This window comes from Sander vitreus, chromosome 5 (genome assembly GCF_031162955.1).
Source record: "Sander vitreus isolate 19-12246 chromosome 5, sanVit1, whole genome shotgun sequence".
Lineage (NCBI taxonomy): Eukaryota > Metazoa > Chordata > Actinopteri > Perciformes > Percidae > Sander > Sander vitreus.
Window position 1 is genome coordinate 22,018,817 of NC_135859.1, and position 24,739 is coordinate 22,043,555.

Here is a 24,739-nt window from a genome sequence, read left to right on the forward strand (position 1 = left end):
GCAAACACCTGTAAAACGCAGAGCCAGCCCGACCTCACGACAGCTGCAGCGGGGAATTCAACCCAAGTTAGTAACCCTACATTCACATTAGCTACAAAAGACACTCGCTTGATGGGCATTCCTGGGCATGCCTAGCCTACTCCTGGTTGCTAGGCAAAAGTAAACAGAAATTCTCTGGTGCTACCTTCAAGCACGTCCCCTCTGTTTACTTTGTGGATATGAATGTACGAATCTAAGGTTAGATTGTACAGGACCGGGAACGTGGACACCACTAAAATAAGTTTTTCCTCCATTTTCTCACAGCTTGGGAACTAAAGTTTAATCAATTTGTTTCTGTGAACGTTTGACACGGTGACGCTTCTGTATCGATAGTAGCATGCTATTGTATGTATTGTATGCATGCCTAGTATCTGCAAGAGGTCTTACAAGTCACTTCAGAGGTATTGTCAAGTCACAAGAACAATGTTTGGATTTAAAAGTATTTATTTCTCGATAGGGGTAACAAAATACATGAGATAAAATGCCAAACATATCAGATATATACAGAAATACGACGTCCTGAAGCATTTACTCCATCTTGAATGATTTTCTTAGACTCGAGCAACCAACGTCCATACGTCACGCTGCCCTCACGCTGCTTTCATTCCGATTGGCAGTCGCTTTCTCGCATCGCTGAGCATTTTCATAAAATAGACTTCTTGTCTATTTTGCTTGCTTGCTCGTGTTGTTGGCAAAATGGCCACTCCAAATGAATGGCAGCCTTCCGCTTTTTCGATGTCTCTTGTAGCTAATGTGACTGAAGGGTAAGCTTGCTAGCGAGTTTAATGTTTGTTAACGTTGTTTTGTTAATGTTACCAGTTAACTAACATTAGCCTGTTTAATGTTAATGGTAACGTTACAGTTAACAGCTAACAACTCAGGAGCCGACGTTTGCATTTACAGTGAGTGAGCTGACAATAACGTTACCTTCGTGCGAATCAAAATCTTAATAATCGTAAAACCGGGATTGTTCTTCAGACTATAATCGTACCAAATCATAACAAAATCTATAATTGTTGCATCCCTAGACCAAATGTTACATACAAAATACACCATGACAGCACCTCTAAAACTCACTAATTGACACATTACAATTTGTTTGTTTAATTTGTACAAAAACCAAAGCTTAAAAACGACACATTGTGGATTTGGTGAGGATTATGTGATGCACTATTTCTTGACTGGAAGGTCTGGGATAGAGCCAGGCTAGCTGTTTCCCCGTGTTTTCAGTCTTTGTGCTAAGATAACCACCTGCTTGGATAGTTATGGTTGCCTGAACCGGCCAAATGACAATCTTCCTCTAAAACATTCTCCCCCACTGAATGGTAAGCAGTATTCCTCTTCTTTTCCTTGTCCATCTGAAACCGATACTGGCTGTTTTGTTCCTGCCACCGGCCATTCACGCCCCCCCCACTCCTCGTCCGTTCTTCCCCTCAACCACAATAATTATTGGTGACTCCATCACCCGGGATATACGTTTTGTATGTATGAGTGAGCGCACAAAGAAAGACTTTGGTACTCTTATTGAAGCTTTAAAAAGCACTGGGAAGAAGATTTTTATTTCGGGCCCACTTCCATCTCGAGGTCACGGAGTATGCCTTTTTAGCAGACTACTCATCCTCAACACCTGGCTCCAGCATACATGCAACATCCACAAGATAGGTTTTATTGACAATTTTTATCTGTTTTGGGAACGTGACTCCCTGTTCAGCAGGGACGGGATTCATCCCAATAGACGCGGCAGCCAGATGCTATGTGAGAATCTGCGGCACGCCATGCAGACCAAGACCTTTGATTGACTGTTTGCACCCCGTAAACACATGCACAAGCGCACTTCCCAGCCACACTCTCCCATAAGCTCTCACTCCTTTACAATAACTCTGCTAACCCACAGACCAGCTATATCATTCCAGTAAGAATCAATAATATCAGTAATCACAGGTACAGCGCTACACGCTCCTCTGTGCTTCCTTTGGAGCAGCCACCCATTCATAATCCCATAACTACGGTGTCTGTCCCCCGACTGAGATCGGTAAAATCAAACGTAAACCAACGAGGTGCTATACTTAACAACCTAATTGGAATTAAAACAACCACTGCAACGATAGAACAGAATAGGAGAATCAAATGTGGACTATTAAATATTAGATCTCTGTCTTCTAAAGCAATATTGGTAAACGATTTGATATCAGATAATCAAATTGATTTACTGAAACATGGCTGGGACATGAAGAATATGTTAGTCTAAATGAAGCCACTCCATCCGGTCATATTAATACTCAAATTCCTAGAGGCTCAGGCCGAGGAGGAGGAGTTGCAGCCATATTTGACTCAAACCTGTTAATTAATCCTAAACCTAAACTAAATTATAACTCGTTTGAAAGTCTTGTTCTTAATCTTCAACATCTGATATGGAAAACATTACAGCCAATTATATTTGTTGTTGTTTACCTAGCGCCAGGCCCGTATTCTGAATTTTTATCTGAATTCTCAGAGTTTTTGTCATGTGTAGTCCTAAAATCAGATAAAATTATTATTGTAGGTGATTTTAATATTCATGTGGACGTTGACAGCAATAGCCTTAGTACTGCCTTCAACTCACTACTAGATTCAATTGGTTTCAGTCAGAGTGTGCATAAGGCCACGCACTGTTTTAACCACACACTCCAACCAACACTTGTTCTGTCATATGGCATCAAAATTGAAGATTTAATAGTATTTCCACAGAATTCCTTATTATCAGACCATTTTTTAATAACTTTCGAATTCTTACTACCCGACTATATGAAATTAAATAAAACCTTCTACACTAGATGCCTATCTGACAGTGCTATAGCTAAATTTAAGGAAAATATTCCAACAGCATTTAACTCAATGTCGTGCTTTAATATAACAGAGGACCTTTATGTTAACTTTAGTCCCTCCCAAATTGATAATTTTGTAGACGGTGCTACGGCCTGCCTACGGATGACTTTAGACTCTGTTGCTCCTATCAAAAAGAAGATGATGAAGCAAAGGAAACTAGCACCTTGGTATAACTCCCAAACTTGCAAAATTAAAACAAATCTCACGAAAACTTGAAAGTAAATGGCGTTCCAACAAATTGGAAGAAACTTGTTTAGATTGGCAAGACAGTTTGAAAACATATAGGAAGGCCCTCAGAAATGCCAGATCAGACTATTACTCATCATTGATAGAAGAAAATAAGAACAACCCAAGGTTTCTTTTCAGCACTGTTGCCAGGCTGACTGACAGCCACAGCTCTACTGAGCCATCTATTCCCCTAGCTCTTAGTAGTGACGACTTTATGAGTTTCTTTAATGATAAAATTATAACAATGGATGGATGGAATTCATCACCTTTTGCCCTTAACTTCTAACGGTTCACCTTTGAATGCAGGAGTGCTAGAAAGAACGACAGGACCTGACATATACTTAGACTGCTTTTTTCCTATAGACCTTCAACAATTAATACTAAAGGTCTCTTCAGCAAAGCCATCTACCTGTCTCTTAGACCCCATCCCAACGAGGCTACTTAAAGAAGCGTTATCTGTGGTTAACACTTCACTACTAGATATGATCAATATGTCTTTATTAACAGGTTATGTACCGCAGTCATTTAAAGTAGCTGTGATAAAACCTCTTCTGAAAAAACCCACCCTTGATCCTGAGGTCTTAGCCAACTATAGACCTATATCTAACCTTCCCTTTCTCTCCAAGATCCTTGAGAAAGTAGTCGCTAATCAGTTGTGTGACTTTTTACATAGGAATAGTCTATTTGAAGACTTTCAGTCAGGATTTAGAAAGCATCATAGCACAGAGACGGCACTGGTGAAAAACGACCTTCTAATTGCTGCTGACAAAGGACTTGTCTCCATACTTGTCTTATTAGAACTTAGTGCTGCATTCAACACTATTGACCATACCATCCTTTTACAGAGATTGGAACATTTAGTTGGCATTAAAGGAATCGCACTAAGCTGGTTTAAGTCCTATTTCTCTGATCGATCTCAATTTGTCAATATCAACGATAAATCCTCCAAGTACGCTAAAGTTAGCCATGGCGTTCCTCAAGGCTCAATGCTTGAACCAATTCTTTTCTCCTTGTATATGCTTCCTCTAGGCAATATAATTAGGAAACACTCAATTAACTTTCACTGTTATGCGGCTGACACCCAATTATACTTATCAATCAAGCCAGACGAAACCAGTCAGTTAGCTAAACTTCAAGTATGTATTAAAGATATCAAATCATGGATGACCTACAATTTCCTGATGTTAAACTCAAACAAAATGAAGTTATTGTGCTGGGCCCTAAACACCTCCGAACATCATTATCCCAAGATATAATTACTCTAGATGGCATAGCCATGGCAGAAATCTAGGAGTTATTTTTTATCAGGATATATCCTTTAACACCCACTTAAAACAAACCTCTAGAACAGCCTTTTTTCACCTTCGTAACATTGCCAAAATTAGGAACATCCTGTCTCAAAAAGATGCTGAAAAACTAGTCCATGCATTTGTTACTTCCAGGCTGGACTACTGTAATTCCCTATTATCAGGATGCTCAAATAAAACTCTTAGGACTCTCCAGCTGATCCAGAATGCTGCAGCGCGTGTTCTGACAAGAACTAAGAAAAGAGATTATATTTCTCCTGTATTAGCTTCTCTGCATTGGCTTCCTGTAAAATCCAGGATTGAATTTAAAATACTTCTCCTGACCTACAAATCTCTAAATGGTCAAGCACCATCATATCTTGAAGAGCTCATAGTACCTTATTGTCCCACTAGAGCACTGTGCTCCCAGAATGCAGAGTTACTTGTGGTTCCTAGAGTCTCTAAAAGTAGAATGGGAGCCAGAGCATTTAGCTATCAGGCTCCTCTCCTGTGGAACCAACTCCCAGTCTGGGTTCGGGAGGCAGACACCGTCACCACCTTTAAGAGTAAACTTAAAACTCTCCTCTTCGATAAAGCTTATAGTTAGGGAGTGAGGAGTTGCAGCGTTCACCTAGACCGGCAGGGGAAGTTGTGTAGCCACAGTCATGACGCACCCCCTCCCTATCTCGGCTTCTCTTCATAGAAAGCTTACTATATTTAGGGTACGAGGAGTTGCAGCGTTAGCCTAGACTGGCGGGGGAAGGTGTGTAGCCACAATCACGGAACACAGCCTCCCTATCTCCCCTTCTCTGCAGCTCTTAGTTATGCGGTTATAGTTCTAGACTACCGGGGTACCTCCTTGGACACACTGAGCTTCTCTCTCCTCTCTCTTTCCATCTGTGTCATGCTGTCACCGTGGTCCTGCGCTACGCCCTGCTGTGCCCTATTACACCCCGCTACGCCCTGCAATGCCCGGCTTCGACTTGCTATGTCCGGCCAACGCCCTGCCACACCCTGTTACGCCCTGCTGTGCTCTACGACACCACGAACTATTATAACTATTACAGTATCTTTATTGTGACTATTATTGCCATTGTTCATCATACCCCCAACCGGCACCGTCAGACACCGCCTACCAAGAGCCTGGGTCTGTCCGAGGTTTCTTCCTAAAAGAGAGTTTTTCCTTGCCACCGTCGCACTTACGCATTCATGCATGCTCTTGGGGGAATCACTGGAATTGTTGGGTCCTTGTAAATTATAGCGTGTGGTCTAGACCTACTCTATCTGTAAAGTGTCCTGAGATAATTCCTGTTATGATTTGACACTATAAATAAAATTGAATTGAATTTAATTGAATTACATACATTAGAGACTGGTATCTTCTCATTTAACTCTGCAAGAAAGTGAATACATGTATTTCCCAAAATGTCTATTTCTGTAATGAATGCCCTCCCTCTATCCCCCAAATTGAACAGAATTTCTTTGCCCTCACTAAAGTTAGAGGTCCTCACAAGTATAGACAGCAAGAGTGCACGTGTGTAATGTACGTGGGAGCCTCTGTACATACATACCACATATACACATATTACGATCAATCATATATGTCTAAGACAGAGTTTTAAAGAGTCTGAGTCTTATCTTTCATCACAAAGTAAATATTCCAAAAAGCAATTTTACTCTCTTGGATGAATGGGAATGTCCACACAGGCGTGTTTCTTCAGGGGTTTGGGAAATACCATCAGTTGATAAAGAATTAACAAGAACATTCTTTATTCTTCAGCTGGACGTTATCAGCCAACGCTGGTGTGAAAACAGTTGTTTTATGTCCTGACCTACACCTAGTTTTTCAGCAGCCTTACAGTAATGCTGTCTGTTTTTTCTTCTCCCATTTCGTCCACAGTTGAATGAAAAAAAGCTTGCTCACACACAGAGACAAAAACCACAAACAGCCCCCTGCTCCAGTACTATAAATGTTTATTTGGCCTGCAACAAAGCGGTTTGTTTCTTACTGTCTATGTTTGAAGCATTATGTTGTGCGATATTTTATCACATCGCGCACTAATGACATCAGCTCCAGCTGTGTGCTGTGTGTGTTCCCAAAAGAAACAAGTACATCACTTTGTGCATGTGCACATGCATGTAGCATTCACACTATGTATGTGTACTTACTTACTTAAAGGTTATATTACCTACAACTGTATTGAGTTACATTTTCTTGTTTTTGTTGTTTTAAACCACACTCTTTCCATTTATTACCCTTAAGTGTATTACTTCCAGTGGGCAAATGCAGGGTTAATGATATAGAGTACATTGCATGGTGGCATTTTATCCTTAGATCTAATTCAGAGAAGTCTAACTTATCCTCATTACAGGGACCTGTAGAGGAGCAAATGACAAATCACAGTATGTGATAATAAAGGTGACACTGTGAAAATCCCTGGGCTGGGATCCATCTCATCATTATGAGACGTTATGAATGGATGTAATAAAAGTGAATTAAGACAGGACACCGCTGATATAGATATTATGAGCACATTGTCCCTTCCCTAATGTGAATGGTGCTTCAGCAGGCTTCTGCAATAAGGCCCTCAATTTGGAGAGGATTTCCTCAACTCTTAGTAATACTTATATACAATCACAACCAAAAAGCTGGGAGGAAAGGGGGTTGGCAACTAGCAAGTCCTCTTTTGTACTCTTTTTGCTCTTTCATTATAGCAATGAATGTAAAAAAAAAAAAAAAAAAGCCTTTGATATCCCTGGCTACAGTGTGCAACGCAGCAGTCATTCGGCTGTACGGGGCCTCACGTCTCTCTTTGAAGTCCCAGGAAGATATTGATGTTCCACTGTCCCTTTATGACTCCTCTGTCAAAAGGAAATATAGATTCATAGGCCGAGGACAAAGCTAATAGCCAGAATTGTTCAAAGCAAAGGAACAGAATAATAGTGCCATGTGTCAGTTGAAGCCAAAAAACATTAATCTCTTATTAATACCAGTTGATTCTCTTTTCAAACTGTACTTTCTTTACTTCTGTCTTCCCTTCTCTGTCATTCTCTGGCGGGTGTTGCTCTGTGGAAAAGGCCACCATTAAAGAGCTCAGCTATACATCATTGATGAGGGTACAATAGCATTAGTGTATGCTTAGCCTGCTAATTCTCACTGCCATTATGGAAAGTTTTCTAATCGGGGCATTTGTAATTTCCCACATAAAAGGATAAGCTGAGATCCAAGCTTGCAAGAGGGCTTATGACGCTTATCAAATTAAGATCATTTTCTCCCAACAGGAATACCTGATAATGAGAAATACAATTGCCACAGAGAGTATCTCTGACAGTCTATTGACAAAGAGATTTGCCCTGCGGTATTTATGAGTAGGTATTTGTTATGCACATTGCATATATGGCCATCAATTTTCATATTCAGTGCCTTTTCTTCCTAGAGGTGTTATTACAAACATCAAACTTCAACATTTTAAAGTCATTTTATGTGAATTTATTAGTGAATCTTGGCCCCATTGTGTCAGTCATACATTCATACTGTCTGTGTGAACGTCCTTCTGACGCCACAGTAATCCTTCCTCTCCAGATATCACGTTGTCACTGAGATAGACCATTTTCTTCTCATGTTCTTAATTTGTTTTTTGTAATGGAAGGAATGAAGGACACATAAGAGCTCAGGGTAAACTTGCATTTTGCATGTAGATTTAAAAGGGCTCACCTTCTCACATGCATAATCATAGACACAGAGACATGAAAATACAGCCTCTGTAAATTATGGGGTGGAAACCTTCAGGATGTGTTTTTCCTCAGAGACACTGTTTAGTGTAATCACATCCGAAAGAAAAGTGAGAAACCACATCATTTGGTGTTGGCACACTGTTTAGAATAATAATAATATAATAATAATTATATAGAATAATAGAATAATGAAGATAAAGCATTATGAGCAAATATGACTCAATTCAGCTCACATACTTTGTATTAAAATACACAAACACGTTCCTGTGACTTACGGCATTCTGTTTCGGGAGCAATGCCAGACACACCTGTGTTGTGATGTCATCAATTTTCTCCTCAGTTCTTAATGAAATATGATGTAATCATTCAGCTTCCTGTCCGATGATACGATCCAGGGAAATGTACTCTAAGGTCACTCCAGTTTCCCAAAATGTGACAATAATCACGATGACTCCCAGAAAACCAGAGGGCAATCCAAGGCAGGGCTATGTTCAGAGTGGATCAGCACCTCAGAAACAAATGGATCAGGAAAATAATGTCACTGCCATTTTGATTTAATCATAGCATTGGCCTTGTATTACTGTAGTGTGACACTTTAATTACAATGATTAGTACCAGTGGAACATACGTACAGTATTTGTTGTGCTCAAGCAGAGCATCTCACACATTCACTGAAAACATCTGTTCAAAATGTGAAGCATTAAAACATTGTCTCACTTAGCTCTTTGGTTTTGTGCCCAGGTTTTGAGTTTTAAGGACATTGTCGCTGCAGATGTGTTGTGTTTAATTTGTATTCACTTTCACTGCATTTGGGTGGCAGCAGAAATCCCAATGTATCTTAAAACCTGGGTAAAAAAAATCTAAAGTATCTGCATGGTTAGATACTACTAGGGGCAAGCGAGAAAATATGTTTTTGGTAAACCAAGCCTTTAAGGAGTACTTTTGATTTGGCAGTCTCAGAAGAAGATTCACTCCAGAAGGGGAGTAAGGCACATGAAACATCATTCACATTACAAAAACTATCCATCCCTGTGTGATAAGTATAAGTATTACACATCCACACACCTGACTCTCACACCTGCTGGCCAGTGGGCCAGTAGACTACAGAGCCGCCCTCTGAACCGACATGTTTGACTAATACCAACTTGTCAGCACTATATATCCCTGCAGCTCAGGATATTGGAGCAATTACCTTCGTACAGCACCCCCTAGGAGCACAGGGGTCGTTGGAGCCCAATTCATCTGTAAAACCCAGTCAAACAGACCTAACAGCGCCAACGCTGACTTGTTAGGGAACAAGGAGCCTGTCATAATTAGCAGTGACATTTGCTGACAGAGAGGCCAAGCAGGCCTGGCCTCCACTGAGATGTGTTAGCATAGAGAAAGATCGAGAGAGAGATCTATCAGATAGAGAGAGGTCTTTCACCCGACTCTCAAATGGATGCTGTTGCCTAAGGGGCCATTGTGCCAATCAGCAACTTTCTAACCAAATCATTTGCATCATAAACAGTCTCTCATGATGTGCTCTGAATTAATTTGTTGTTCAGTTAAACACTGGAATGCGAAGAAGTTTAAAGAGTTGGTAACAAAAATAATTAAAAATCAGACATTCATGTTATGATTACACGATTTTAGATATTTTCGCAAAAGCTCACTAAGGAGTCTCCAAACATACAGCACATACGTCTTACTTCCCAAAGTTTTAATTTAAAAATATATGGTGATTGTCTTTTTCATTTGATTCCTACCATACCAAAAAAAAAAAAAAGTTTCTCTTTTTCCCTAACAGTAGTTAAAAGCGATTATTTAAGTGTTGCTGCAGCTGCTACAACAGTTATGTTGCCTGCTAATTGTCAACCCCCAAGGGAGCAGGGATGATAATGCCCCTCTGTGTTCAGATTTTTTACCTTTCTATCCTTCCTCATCAAACAGGAGCATCTCCATGGGTGGACCAGTATGAGAGCAGTGTGTAAGAGGAAGCTCAGTGGTGTCTGACTGATAATGCACTGATGAGTGTGCTGGTATTGTTAGCCTTGCGTTTCTCTGCATGGGACCCATTCACACCACCAGAAATACCAGGGAGAAAGGGATAGGAGCAGAATAAAAGCACAGCAGCCTGATAAAGGACACAGGAGAAAGAGAAGAAATTGAGACTGTATCACAGTTTGCACTTACTGCATGCATATGAAGGATATTATGCGTCCATAAAAACACATCTGGTGTCCATCAGAAACTTTTTCTTAGGTCAGGGGGCCATGGGATATTTAAAATTTCCATCAAAGAATCCAGATGACAAGGTAACATCTTGGACAGGAACATGGGCTCATTAAATTATGTCTCTTGTGATCAAGAAGAAAAATGACAGTAATCATTTTCAAGACAATGAAACACAACATTGTCACATTCCTGATGATACATTTCCTCACAAAAAGTTTTCATGTAGTTAACAAGTTCATGCAGGACCGAATAGTAAACATTTTTGTATCCCACCGTGTTTGCCTCAAGGCAGAAATGTAACATGCATTACACTAAAAACATGTTGAGTAAAGGAGCCTCACATCACCCGTTTCTCTGGCATGTGTCATGTCTGAGCAGCACTGAAACAAAACAGATTTCCCGTCACGTCAATCACTCTCACATCTTAAGGAAATGCGGCGATGAAAGGAGACGGATGAATCTTTTTCAAAGATAAATGAGCACAAGCGTGTCTTGATTTGCTCACTGTCTGCCACCCATGAAGTATGTTCACTTTCTTACCTGTAGCGGTCTCTCTCTCTCACTTCCTTGCCCCAGGCGGGACATAGGACCACCTGCCACTGGTGAGCCAGGAACACAGGCAGCAATGACAGCTCTCCTATGGATTTGTACACTACTGCAGGCCTCAAGGCCCTTTAGTGTTGGGGAGAAAGAGAGAGAGAGAGAGACAAAGGAATAGAGAGAGAGAGAGAGAGAGACAAAGGAATAGAGAGAGAGAGAGAGAGAGAGAGAGAGAGAGAGACTGTTCAACTGACTAACCCAGGGAACAAGTCAATTAATTATGCAAATAACACAATTACTTTTTAACATTTGTGGCAGAGGTACGTGCTGCGTAGTAATTGGTAATTTACAGCAGCACATATGACACAGTAATGAGGTCACTATTCACTAGTTTTGTCACATACCCATGTACACCAATTGCTATTATTACAATAAACCAAGAACTTTTTGAACCTTAATATTTTCATTTACAATGTTGCTGCCATGACCTTTTTGTATTGAAGCGAGTGTACCACCACAAAAAAACAGCATCAGTCATGCCTCACATCTCCTTCAAAATGAAACACTGCATTCAAAATACCATAAACACATCTCAAAATGAAGCATTTGCATCAAATGGCAAACACTTTTTTTCATAATAGTACATTTTTTGGATATACCATGTACACACTGTTGTTCTAAATCTAAAGCTCTTTTGTCTTTCGTAGGCCTATATCTACATTTACAATGTTCTAGAGTGAAAGTAATCTGCTGAGAGGGGATGAAAAGTGCACTGTATAAAAACAATGTAATGTTACAGTGAAACAGAAAATATTTATAGGGCAAAACATTAAGTTTGTAAGAGTAGCACAGTGTTGTATACAGTAGCATGAAAACTACAAAAAACTACAAACATATGTAAACCAAAGGTATCATTTTTAGAATAAAGAATATGTGTGTGTGTGTGTGTGTGTGTGTGTGTGTGTGTGTGTGTGTGTGTGTGTGTGTGTGTGTGTGTGTGTGTGTGTGCGTGTGTGTGTGTGGGTGCGTGGGTGCGAATTGTATGCACTTTGTGCAAAACAAAGTCTGATTGATTTGTAATGCTGAAATAGTCATTAGATAGTTGCATGCAGTATGGACGCCACTGTAAAGCTACTCAAGATGGGCTTCTCTCATTGGTCAATCCGTGGTTGATCACATGATGAATAAGTGTGGCCCTGATCTCATCAGAGATGGCTCTCCTTCTTCCTCTTCTTCTCCTCCTCCTCCTCCTCCTCGTTGTCGTCCCCTGTCTCTCCCTCCTCCTCCCCTTGCTCTCTGTCTATTGTTGGCATCCATTGTTCAAAACAGGTAATCTGACCTTTGACCTCTGTATAGGCCTATACTAAAGCAGTGATTGGTTAGTGTTCAGTTATGACATAATGTGTTTGCACATGTGAGGAGTGTGTGTGTGTGCCCTGGTAAATAAGTGTAGCATTTTGATTGGTTGTGTTTAGAAAAGGAAAGCAAGTCACTTCCTGTTAGATTTTTGTGTCTTAGGTAGAGAATTGTGTGTAGTGTTTTGAAAAAAAAGTGTTTTATGCAATTGAAAACTGAGTGAAAGGCTGAGAAATAGCTTATGGTTTTGGAGATTTGCTGTGTAGTTTTGCACTTTGAGTGAGAGGTTTCAAAAAATCGTGTGACATGAAAAGATTTTGTGTGTAAGCAGTTGAAAAAAAAACTAAGTCGATCATTTAAAATAGCTTCTGACAAAAAAATTCTGATAAGTGACCTCTTGTAGCTGTGAGACTGTTGTCTCTGAGAAGCAAAGGCAAAAAGAAGAGGTAAACTGCGATCTTTGTTTGCATCAAAAGTCAACATTGTTTTACAGCAAATGAGTTCCACTGCGCCCTCACAGCAGGGGATACCTGCGTATTGCACTAATTTAACTGGCTCAGCATGTTTGGCTGTGATGCTGACTAAGAAATAATAAAAAAAAAAAGAACTTGTACCTTGTGGCCCAATCTTTGTAAATTTTAAATTTAGTTTCACAACTATGCTCTGCTTCGTTATTATTCAATAAAAATGAACTTACACAACAAAAAATGGACATATTTGGAGCTATTTGGTCAGCGAATGAAAAAAAGAACGTCTTTTACCCTGCCATGCTGCCCTGAGGAAAACTATGTGTAGCGTGCCATAATGGCTTGAATGGTTGCTGTTCCTTACTGTTCAGCTCTGGGCAAGTATCCCCATCCCAAAAAAAAAAAAAAGCATTTGTCGCTTAACCAAAAAGATCAGAAAACACTCATATGAATAATGTTTTGTAACATGCATTTTGTAAGGCATTAACAAACTATTTTGATGTTTTGTTGATAGAAAACACTTAGATGGGTCATTTAGGGAAGGCTAAGAGAAACAACCTGTTTTATCATTTAATTAGAGTTACAAAATTGCTGCCATGATGCATTTTATTAAAACACATGCATTTTCATTATTGCTTAGCACTGACCCCCAGCTCCAATATTACCACTATCTATTACAATCGGTTATTAGTTGTTTTACACATTGTCAGCCCTTCTCTTGCTATTCCCTGGCCCATTAAGACCGATCACCAACTGACAAACCTGAAAAAGATTTATCGCCTGTTCCATTACGGACTTGACACAGGATATATTTCAGATAGGCTCTCTGTGCCTGGGAAACAATAGCACATCAGACACGTCACTTATAATGTTGTTTTTTTGGGTATTAACTGGAATCAGCTGGGGATTTTCCTCATGGTGCTCTGAGGGTCCTGCAATCCTTGTGTGACTGCTCAGTTCACAAGTGCTTGCTGTACAGGAATGTGTGTGTGTGTGTGTGTGTGTGTGTGTGTGTGTGTGTGTGTGTGTGTGTGTGTGTGCGTGCATGCGTGCGTGCGTATGTGTGTGTATACTCTCTTTGAGGGTCTAACATGTAGGCATGACAGCACTAGCAAGATAAATGGGAAAAGAAAATGGAGAAAGATGAGGCAATATGTATGGAAGATATGGACAAAGCTTGATTCTGAGACAAGAGATCCCCTTTCTAAGTCTCTGATCATAAATTAAACATATGCATCTTGATAACACTGCATGGGAAAAAGAACACCACCCCAATGAGATCTCCGGTGCTTTCTGCAGTCATGCTGAATTAGATGTCTGCCTCCTACAAGGGCAGAATGCATTAACACCCCAACAAGGGCTGCATCCGCATCTCAGGGCTATGGATGAATAGGAGAGGACAGATTGAGGAGAGTTTGACAGCAATGGGGGAGTGGAGGGGTAGAGGGGTCATTGTTTTGGCAGGCCAACAAATAATGGCAAAAAGTTAGACAATGAAGGAGGGTCATTAAAGGGAAACACATTAGGTCTTGGGGAAGGATGTGATCTAAGTCTTTTAAAAATGCCATTAAATTCAGATTTATTGTTTAAAAACTTATTTTGCAATGCCACTATGTTGTTCCATGAGTAACCAAGGTTTACTGAGGTTTCTGCAATCACAGGAAACAGACAAACAATTTGATTGCTAAACTCCCTACCTTCCACATGCAAAATGCAAGGGTTTAGGTTACAGTCAAGAGTTCCAGATTTTGTTTCTGTTTTTCTTCTTGTCTTACTATACAAGTATCCGTGCACCTGTTGGGGTATGTGTGCACGTCAGAGGAATATATTGTTTGTGTATGCACAGTACAGCTAGTGCAAAAGCTGCAGGAGCAAACAGATCGGAGCTCTCTGCACAGTGGTGCCGCAGGCAAACCATTAATTAAGCAAAGAGAAAGAAATTGACCCAGCTGGTGGTACAACCTATACACATGAAATACTCAGAGCGAAACCCCCCCCCCCACACACACACACACACACACACACACACACGTATTTACAGACGTTCACAACCCCCCAAAAATGAGCATTGAGCACAAAGCAATGAGCAAACAGCAAGGTGTACGCAGACAAAACGTACACGCATGAGAGTCTGTCTGCAGGCGAGAAACAATTAGTAAGTGAGCAAGGAAACACTTTCACTTAACGATTTCACCTTCATCGTCTGTGTCTAGTTTTTGTGTGTGTGAATGTTTAGCTGCATGTAGCCAACATTATAACAGCTCCTCCCCCCCTCTATTCCACAATCGAACCTGCTTTTAAAATATATGTGCATGGTTGCACAGACAGGCCTGCATGTATGGAGCTAACGATTGGTTGACGAGACTTTTATGGCTTGGCTGTGGGGCTCCCAGGGAGCCACTAGGGCTTTTGTTTATCTCTGACGTTACATCTTTGTCCCATTCATCATGTCGAAGACTGATAGCAAAAAGCTTTACTCACATACACATAGGCTGCTGTGCCACATTTTCTACACATACCTATACCTACATCTACCTCTCTGTGTCTCTCTGTTGCACACACACACACACACACACACACACACACACACACACACACAGTCATACTGAGAAAAGAAGTTAAATCAGGTTGTTTAGATTGGCTGTCTCAGAGTAAATCCTCAGTCCTGGACCCTATGGAGTGAGGTCATGGAAGAGCAGTCAATATGGATTAAGGCAAATTGCTGGTTTGTCTATGAAAGGAGAGGAGAGGAGAGGAGAGGAGAGGAGAGGAGAGGAGAGGAACACATATATGCAGTATTTAGAGTTGTGATACCTTAAAGTGGACCTGGAGCCAAACACAGACCTGTAATACAATAAATAACAGCAGATGAGCAAAACCAAACACACACACACACATATACAGTACATATAGCCTACACTTTGTCACTGAGGTAATAAACAAACCTGGACACATAATAAAAACTTAAAAATGAGCACATTGACTTACAGTAATCACACTTAACCCTTTACCTTAACACCTGCGCACCCTTATGCACAGTGCACACACTTGCACCCACACAGACACTACAAACAAGCCCAGACATACATGCAGAATTACAAAAATATGGCCATCATAAACAAATCTCCACACAGTCACTAGCGCTCTCTCACACACACAAACACAAAGACAGAAACACACACACACATTCCTTCTGTTTCTTATTATCGGGGCATCATGAGATATTTTGCGGGTGACATTTCCAAAGATCTGTCACTCTTAACTCTTTCAACTGCCCCTCTGGAATGTGGCGCATTTAAAAAAAAAAAGAACGGTGCCCCTGCTGTCTTTGCTTCACACGTTCACAAAGCTCCATAATGGTAATTACTCTTCACATCATGATTAGAACATATGCAGCCAGTGAATGGCCAACAGATGTGGCCTGATAATCCTGTGATTTTGGGATGAAGATAATTTTATCCTAGCCTTGAATACACAATCACCCTCCTTTTGAGAATTTCTGCCGCCCGTTTTCACTGTCCCCACTGTTCACTGGCATTTGCAGAAGTGATGTATGGGTTTGGTTACTTCTTTTGTCGAGGAAAAATGCACCCAAGGGTTTATTTGCACTTTTGATTAAGGGATTCAAGTAGCCTCATGCCACTTAGACTTTTAAAATGAGATTATAATACAATTTTCTCACACAAACATCAGCGCAGTTTCAAGATGCAGTGAAAATGTAATCTGCCTGACCTTATCTTGTCCACATCTGTCTGCTCATTTTGCCCATTTATCCAAGTATCTTGAAATGCTGATCTAGCTTGTTTGTCTTGGCCAGTGCTGTCGTGTACAGTTAATTCCTTATGTTTCCTGTTATTGCTGTAGTTTTCCCATCTCTCTTACTCTGATTTAACCCACAGAACATTCCGATTGCATTTACACAGGGCTGGAAAATCTGAAGTTTACCCAGTGTGACCCACATGTTTTTCACATTTAGTCAATGACAAGAAATAAATGACACATTGCCAGACATAAAGCTAGATAGATAAGTATATATACAAATACATGAAGGGATTAATTACATGTTTTGTACACAAGGTTGTCCAGTGCAGGTGGGCAGGTTGCCCCCCTCAGTCACAGAAGAAGGATCAAATAACTCTCACTGAATCCTAACTTGGACAATTAAAGGATCATATGCTATACTGGTCCTCTATCAGCATGTGAGTGACGTTTTGCCACAATCCTCAGGAAGCGACTTGGGCTCCATGGAGTAATATCCATTACCCATCAAGTACCATGGCAGCCCTGGGCTGCCCATCACAAATGAAACCATCTGCCTCCTCCATCTGCACTCATTTTGTTCATAATTCCTGGGCCAAAAACAATCCTTCTCTCCATCTTCTCCCACATGCTCCACAACTCTTTACACACCACCTTTTGCAATTACTCTAAAAGCAAAAAATGTTTGCATATTTATGCACAATCGTTTTGCCCTTGTGTCTTATTATGTTGTCACAGCCCTTAAATCCTATCACTTTTCCTCATTCTGGTATATGTGTGTGGTCATTCATAAAGCAAATTCCCTGTGTCAGACGCTACTGTATGTGTGACTAAGAGTGTGTGTGTGTGTGTGTGTGTGTGTGTGTGTGTGTGTGTGTGTGTGTGTGTGTGTGTGTGTCTTAATGTCTTGTGTCTTTCAACATCTTAATAAAGATGGAGATTGCATCGCATCCCAACTTATTAATCAGCCATCCCCGCTGCATCACTCAGCATGTCTGCATGTGAACTTGTGTGTCTCCATATATTAAACTTCATAAAGCTCAGTCTCTTATCTGATTAAGTGATTAACATCTGTTTAAGCAGTAAGTAGTCTTAGATGGGTTACATTCATTAATATGGGCATGTTGAGAATACTATAGGACCCCCCCCCCCACACACACACACACACACACACACACACACACCATTTATTATGTTAATTTTTTTTTAAGCAATATTTTATTCAAATTCAACAAATAATTATATTGTCACATATCTGTTAGACCCTACTTCAAACACCAGACTTGACACCCCACCAGTGTTTTGGTTTTATATCTCCTTTTTTTTTTGGCCATTTTTAGGCCTTTATTGACAGGACAGCTGAAGAAATGAAAGGGGAGAGAGAGGGGGAAAGACATGCAGCAAAGGGCCGCAGGTCGGAGTTGAACCCAGACCCGCTGCGTGGAAGAGTAAACCTCTATATATGGCCGCCTGCTCTACCAATTGAGCTCTCTGGGTGCTCAATTTTATATCTCCTTAACTCATCACTAGTGAGGATGAGTGCAGTCCTCCGTAACCAACAATGTCCTAAACCTTGATTAGCTGTATGTTTTAGATGTCCACACAAGCAGTGTTTGTGGTGGCAGCGTGATTTAGATTTACTAGCATAGCGCCCTCCTGATTTACAAGATTAATCTCTTAAATCTCATTAGATTAACTTGGAAGAAAATATATTTTTCCAGTTTCAATTAAGCTGAGTCAGAGGAGGAGGAGGCACGTGGACATGTTGATGATATACTTCAACATCTGGGAGAGGGGTGGGGATGTCATATATTCTAATTACTCAGTTGGAAGATATTGGCTCATAGGACGTTAATGGGAGTGTTTGAAGAATTTCAGGTTTATGGCGGGGAATGTTCATGTACAGATTGTCAAGATATTAAATCCATCATTTGGGGAAGCTGGATGACCCTTCTTGATATCTATGAGGGGACTCTCCTTTGAGTAAATTGTTAAACAAATTCAGGCCTCTCATTCCCTAACTTCTCCTATCCTTCTCTATCTCTTCCTTTCCTTACCTACACCCTCATTTCTTTTCATAGCTCTTCAATTCATTCTTTACCTCCTACTTTCCTTCCATTCTTTCTCATTTCTTTCTCTACCCCATCATTTCATTGCCTACCTGCTACTTTATTTTCCTTATGTCTTCTTTTCCTTCTCTGTTTCCCCATTTCCTTCCCTAACTCCTGATTTCTTTTCCTCCCCTCCCACCTCACCCCACCAGACTAAGAACTTCCTGAACTTAGTCTGGCAAAAGACTACACCCGTACTGATGATATCACAAGGCTTGTTTATTTTCTTACTTATTCATACACGTACATCATTCCAAATGAAAGTTGCTAACATGACATAACACGGTACAATAAAACACTATTTGAAATGGGCTGCAATTGTGCAAATGACGTATTACAGTATTATGAATAAAAATGATCAGACTGTGTGTCCATGTGTAAATCTCTGCGTTTTCGAGGAAAAGTTTGGCGATATACAGCTGGAGAGTGGGGATGCAGGAGTTTTACAGCCTGGGGCATTGACTGGGGGAGTGTTATATTAAAGTTAAAGAGAGAAGGCTGCGCCCCTTCTACTGCCCATGGCCGAGCTTAAGTGCTTGTTACCCTGTTACTGTGCAGATGTGTAAATCTCCCTCCCTCTCTGTTTCTCTCTTCTCTCCCTCAGACAGACTTAGATAAGAAAGTGCAAACAGGACTGAGGAGTGTCCAATAAAATCTCTCTGTGTGTTGAGAGGGATGTTCTGGGATTCACAAGGCATTTGTGTCTTCTGTTATGTTTATGACAGCAGCTTTAAACACCTCAGACTTCAAATTCACACACATATACACACACAAACACACAAAAACACACACGTCAAATTGCTGTGATTGACTCTTGTGACCTCTTAATGTCAAACTCGACATGTAAAAGTTGCCATCTAATTTGTGAGCATGTGAGGAGACAAAATAAAGAAAAAGAGAAAAAGGGCAAAGATTGTGTAAACTGGTTATAAAAATGACCCTATATATGTCAAAGTGAGATGTGCTTTCAGCCTCCTTATCTGGGTTTACAAGTTGTCTAAGTTGTCTGTGCCTCTGTGTGGTATTAGGAGGAGGAGGAAGACGATGTGAGAGACTGTAAGAGAGGGAGCAAGGTGAGAAATCAATAAGGCAGAAAATTAGATCATAAAAAATGATAAAGGACAAAGAGTAATGTGTCTCTTGCCATTGGTGCATATTGCTCTTTCACACTAATACCACCATATTAAATTGTTGATGAATAATGACAGTCAGCAGTTGAGGAGATTTTTGATGTAAGGCAATTGAGGCTATTCATCTGCCAGGTTATTCAAATTTTAGATTGACGAAACTGTGGCAGTGAACCACAGCTAAGAGCGGTTTCATGGAAAATAATAATGTGCAATCGTACCTGAAGTGTTGCCACAAATACATGAGCAGCTATACTGTACCACAAAGTAGTTTTTAGCTGTGGTGGCTGAGCCAGCACATCAATTTAACATTGCGTTAATATTCTCTGAGTTTTAACAACAGCACTTTGGTGCAGCCCTTTGGTGTTTAGCCACTTTAAAAGCCGATAATTAAGCACATAACAAAAGAAATTAGCTAAACTAGTTAAACTTGTATTTTTACAGAGTACAGTGGTGTAAGCTATAAAAACAAATTGTGTTGCATGCATTGCAATCATGAAAGTCTAAGGCCATCTTGAATTGCATGTGGGGCATAAAGAACAGCTCAGACTTTGGAGGTTTAGACTTATTTATGAAATGAATATATATATAATGATAAAACTGTGGTCTAAGAGAAACACAATGCAACTGAAATACAAAACCACAAGAAGAAAAAGGAGGAAAATAACCAGAAGTAGCCAATGTCTGAAATTCAGAAGAGAGGGAAAAAGCTTTATTGTTGTCGATTTGGGGTGAAAAGCTGTCTAAGCTTTCCTAAACCCAACCCGTCCCGCTGTATACAGCTATGCAATTGTTGGTATTATAAAAAACGTGCGGACTATCACGAAAAAACGAGATAAACGTGTTTGTGTACACAAATCAAATAGAATAAATTATGTGACCATTTCACGAACTGCTGTGAGACTGTGTTGGATCTTCTGCAGTTGAGGAATTGGCACAGAAGAGACCTCTCTTCACCTTCCCAGTCAGCATCCATACACTCCAGCTGGGACTGCTTGACTCCTTTATAGGAGCTCTCTTTCACACTCTTTTTCTCTTCCCATCTTTATCTTTTTGTTGTGTGTGTGTGTGTGTGTGTGTGTGTGTGTGTGTGTGTGTGTGTGTGTGTGTGTGTGTGTGTGTGTGTGTGTGTGTGAATTTCTGTGTTAATCACGTTTTTAATGTGTTGCATCCATACAGTACATACATATGTATGTGTATAGATGTCTTGTTGGGTATCGGTAAACAGCCACATATAAGAAGGAAAAGAAGAAATACATATATATATATATATATATGAAGTAGAAGAAGAAAAATAAATTAAAAAGAGACAATGGGAGGCAGAATGGGGTCTGATGGAAAAGAAGTCTTATGTTTAGTTAGAAACCAACCAGACAGAGGAAAGGAAAAGAGGTCAGGCATTTTAGCTCTCTGCTCTTTGCTTCCCCTATAACTTTAAGAAAGAGCAAAAAACAGGAACAAGAAGGAGATGGAATAAAAAAAAAGAAAAAAGAATGAGAGCCACTGGAAGAACATGATGGAAAAAGAGGAGATTGGGAAAGTCGAAAAACCCTAATGGAATAAAAGAAATCCCCAAAAAATCAAAGAGCGTTAGGTTTTTGAAGCCAGATACGATCAGATTTCTGCATAGGAGATGGGTGAAGAGAAATGATGAAGAAATGGAAAGAAATGAGGAAAGAAGAAGGGTGGGAAGTGCAGAAGTCAGTAGGGTGGAGTATAAATACAGAATGGATTATAAAGTCACCCTGTTCTGCGTTCTGCTCACCATCTCTTGTGACAGAACACAGAAAGAGGCTTACTACTGAGTTATGCATTGCAAACAGGGTGTGTGTGTGTGTGTGTGTGTGTGTGTGTGTGTGTGTGTGTGTGTGTGTGTGTGTGTGTGTGTGTGCCAATGGCCATTAATAATATCTTTAAGGGATCCAGTCAGGCACCGCCTTGTCCTCTGTGGCCTGTGCATACCACTGACTTCATAGGCTCCCAGTCTATTTATCCATCCCAGCAGAAAGATAACAAATGGACATTAATGCCATATTTTTTCTCTCTGTTTCATGCTCATATCCACACCCACACAAACCTGAGAGTGCACATACACTCATGTTGGCTTACTCCACTAAAGCCCAGTGGGTAATGGCAGCTTGGCCAGTGTCCAAAAATTGATTTCACTTATCAAAATAAATGATAAAACACCATAACAGTCGATAACAAGCTATTGAGACGCTATTTCATATCAGCAAGTTGGTGGCTGTCTAAAATGTCTGGATGAATAACACTCCATCAGACCTTTTAAACGCTCACTGGCCAACTGAACGACGTCGTAACAAACAGCCGCCTGAGCTGAGATGCCACTCAGGTTTATTTAAAAGATATTGATTTTACGCCATGGCAGAAGAAATATCACAGCTTTACAGTAAATATCATAAGCATGTATTAGGATGTGAACTAAACAACAATAAATATTTTTTAAATTCAACTAAGCTGATGTAACAATCTGGCTGCTGAGTGCTCCAGCTATTCTATTGGTTTAAAAGCATGTTGTTACAGAGTAGCCACATGCTTATGTCAGTCATAATGAAAGTGGGGGTTTCTTGTGAACAGAGAGGTACAGTATGACAAGATGAGAGTTTATATAACAAGCTTGCCAAGCTCGGATAGACGCCCGTTAAATTAGAAGCCTATGGTAACTAATTATTTCAGCCAAATGTGATTAGGGGCAGGTTTAAGTCTAAGCTTAACTTCATTTCCTCTTTTCCTTCAGCATTAAAACATCCATTAAAGCAAATACAATGCAACTTAACTTCCACTCAGATTTTTATATATATATTTTATATCTTTTTATAAATAAACATTCTTGTTGGTCATTAAATGTTCACCTTCCTCATGAAACAGCATTATCAGCTCTTGTTCTGTAGCACTCTGGAGTGTTTTCTGCCATTGATGATTTTCAGTTGTGCATTCCAGCGTTTGTCATCTGACTGCACAGACCCGAGAAATCACAAGTCATTCACTGAAACTAATCTAATCCGGAATACAAAATCATCCTCGCATGTTCTCATCCTCCTTCATGAAATCTGTTGGAGTAATGCCAGAATAGATTGTAGAGAACTCGAACTGAGAACAGTTTTTAAAGATGTAAAAAATTATCTACTACTTTTGTATTCTGACGTAAGACTCCTTTCTTTTTCTTTTTATTAAGCATTATTTCACAAAATGACATGTGGTCTTTTCTTGCAGGACAAATACATAATAGAGGAGTTCTTCGGCCCCTTAGCAAAAACAACAAGTTTGTGCTCTCTGCCTTGAGGTCAACCACAGGGTAATACTGTTGGACACCATAATTTGTTATTTAAGAGAAAACAGCTGGAAATGGGGTAAGTAGCTTGGATTCCTACTAATTCTGTAACTGCACAAAACCTTCTTGTCAAAAAGCAGCAGGTACTAAAGGTTTCTCAAAAACCACAAGCTGACTGAGTGATCAGTGGTAGAGTAACATTAGTGCACTTGCAGGGGAAAATATGCAGCCTACGCATTATACGCATTACAGTATACGGACTAAAAAGAAATTACAAGTCAGGCCGCAAGCTTTTTTTCTTATGATACTAAGAGTTTAAAGCTAACTAGCCCTGCCTTATGTTCAGTAGTAGGATTTAAGTACAAGGATTTTATTGTTAACAGCACCCCACAGCCCAAGAGACAGGGATCAATGTTCCAGAGACACCTCTCCGCATTTATGGCCCTTATGACAAGCACTCTGATGCTCTTAGTCAATAGCCCATACTATCAATGCTGAGGTTAGCTAATCAGAGAGAGTGCATTGACAAGGCTATTTTCTCTGGTCAATAAAAAATATCATTGATTGGCATAAGCAGCATTACTTCCTGTCCTGTCCTATTTGTCGTGGACACATGCTGTGTGTCAAAGAGAGATAGATCCACACTGCACACATCTGTGCTCTTGGGTTGTCTGGTTGTGCGGTGTACCACCCCAGCTGCTTTCTTCACCGTGTTGATTTGTATCAAAATCTGAATGACCTCCACTCTTGTGAGCACAAGTCAATGAATGGATGAATGTCTGTGAAATAAATAACGATTGTAACCTACTGACCTCTTAAAGTTAACCTCAGTAGTAACCTCTGACCCTGATTCAAGATCAAACAGATAGCATATTTGTCATAACCTTTTAGTTACTGTTCTTTGGAGGCCTCAGGGGTCCTCAAAGTGTGGCTAGGGGACTGAAAAAGGTCAAAGGAACAGTTCACCCCAAAATTTGCTAAATTGCTATACACTTCTCTTTTCCATACCATATGGTTGATATTAATATGTAGCCAATTTAGTTAAGTGTATGTGGTCAACAAATTTTGACTATTTTGACTATGTGGACTCTAAATGTGAGGAAGGAAAATGTGCTATGCATCAGTCGTGAATTGGGGATTTGATCACCAATCATAATTCTAGTCAAATGGGGTTCATCCAAAAGTCCCAATTTAGCTGCAATAGTTTCATCTCACTCTTTACTTACAACTTTGGAGGTTAAGAAAGCTAAGTGCAGCTCATGCAGCACAATCAAATTGCTCGACTGTTTCAACAGCACAGAAACACTGCAGTTAATGTCATGACAGTGTACAGTATGTATTTTGGGGTGTGCAGTGTTCCAACTTAAAATTTTAGTAAGCAACTTCTAAAACAGTGCCATTAGACTGAACTACGGGGGCTATTTGCTCCGTGACTGTTTTTTGGTTAGACTGACTTTGGGGGTGACTAAGGGGTGAAACAAGTTAAGAAGTTGGAGGCTGAAATCAATGGGATGTGTACGTGGCCCCATAAAAAAAGTTAGTCAACCATTTGGGACCTAAATTCATCTCTGTCACCGCCATCCTCTCACAGACTCAGACAGGTTAAAAAAAATGATGACACGTCAGTAATAGAACTGTCTCCGAATCAACTGTAGGAAACCCACTTAGGTATCTTGACGGTTGTTCCACCCTCACAATTCCAAACTAACCCTAAGGG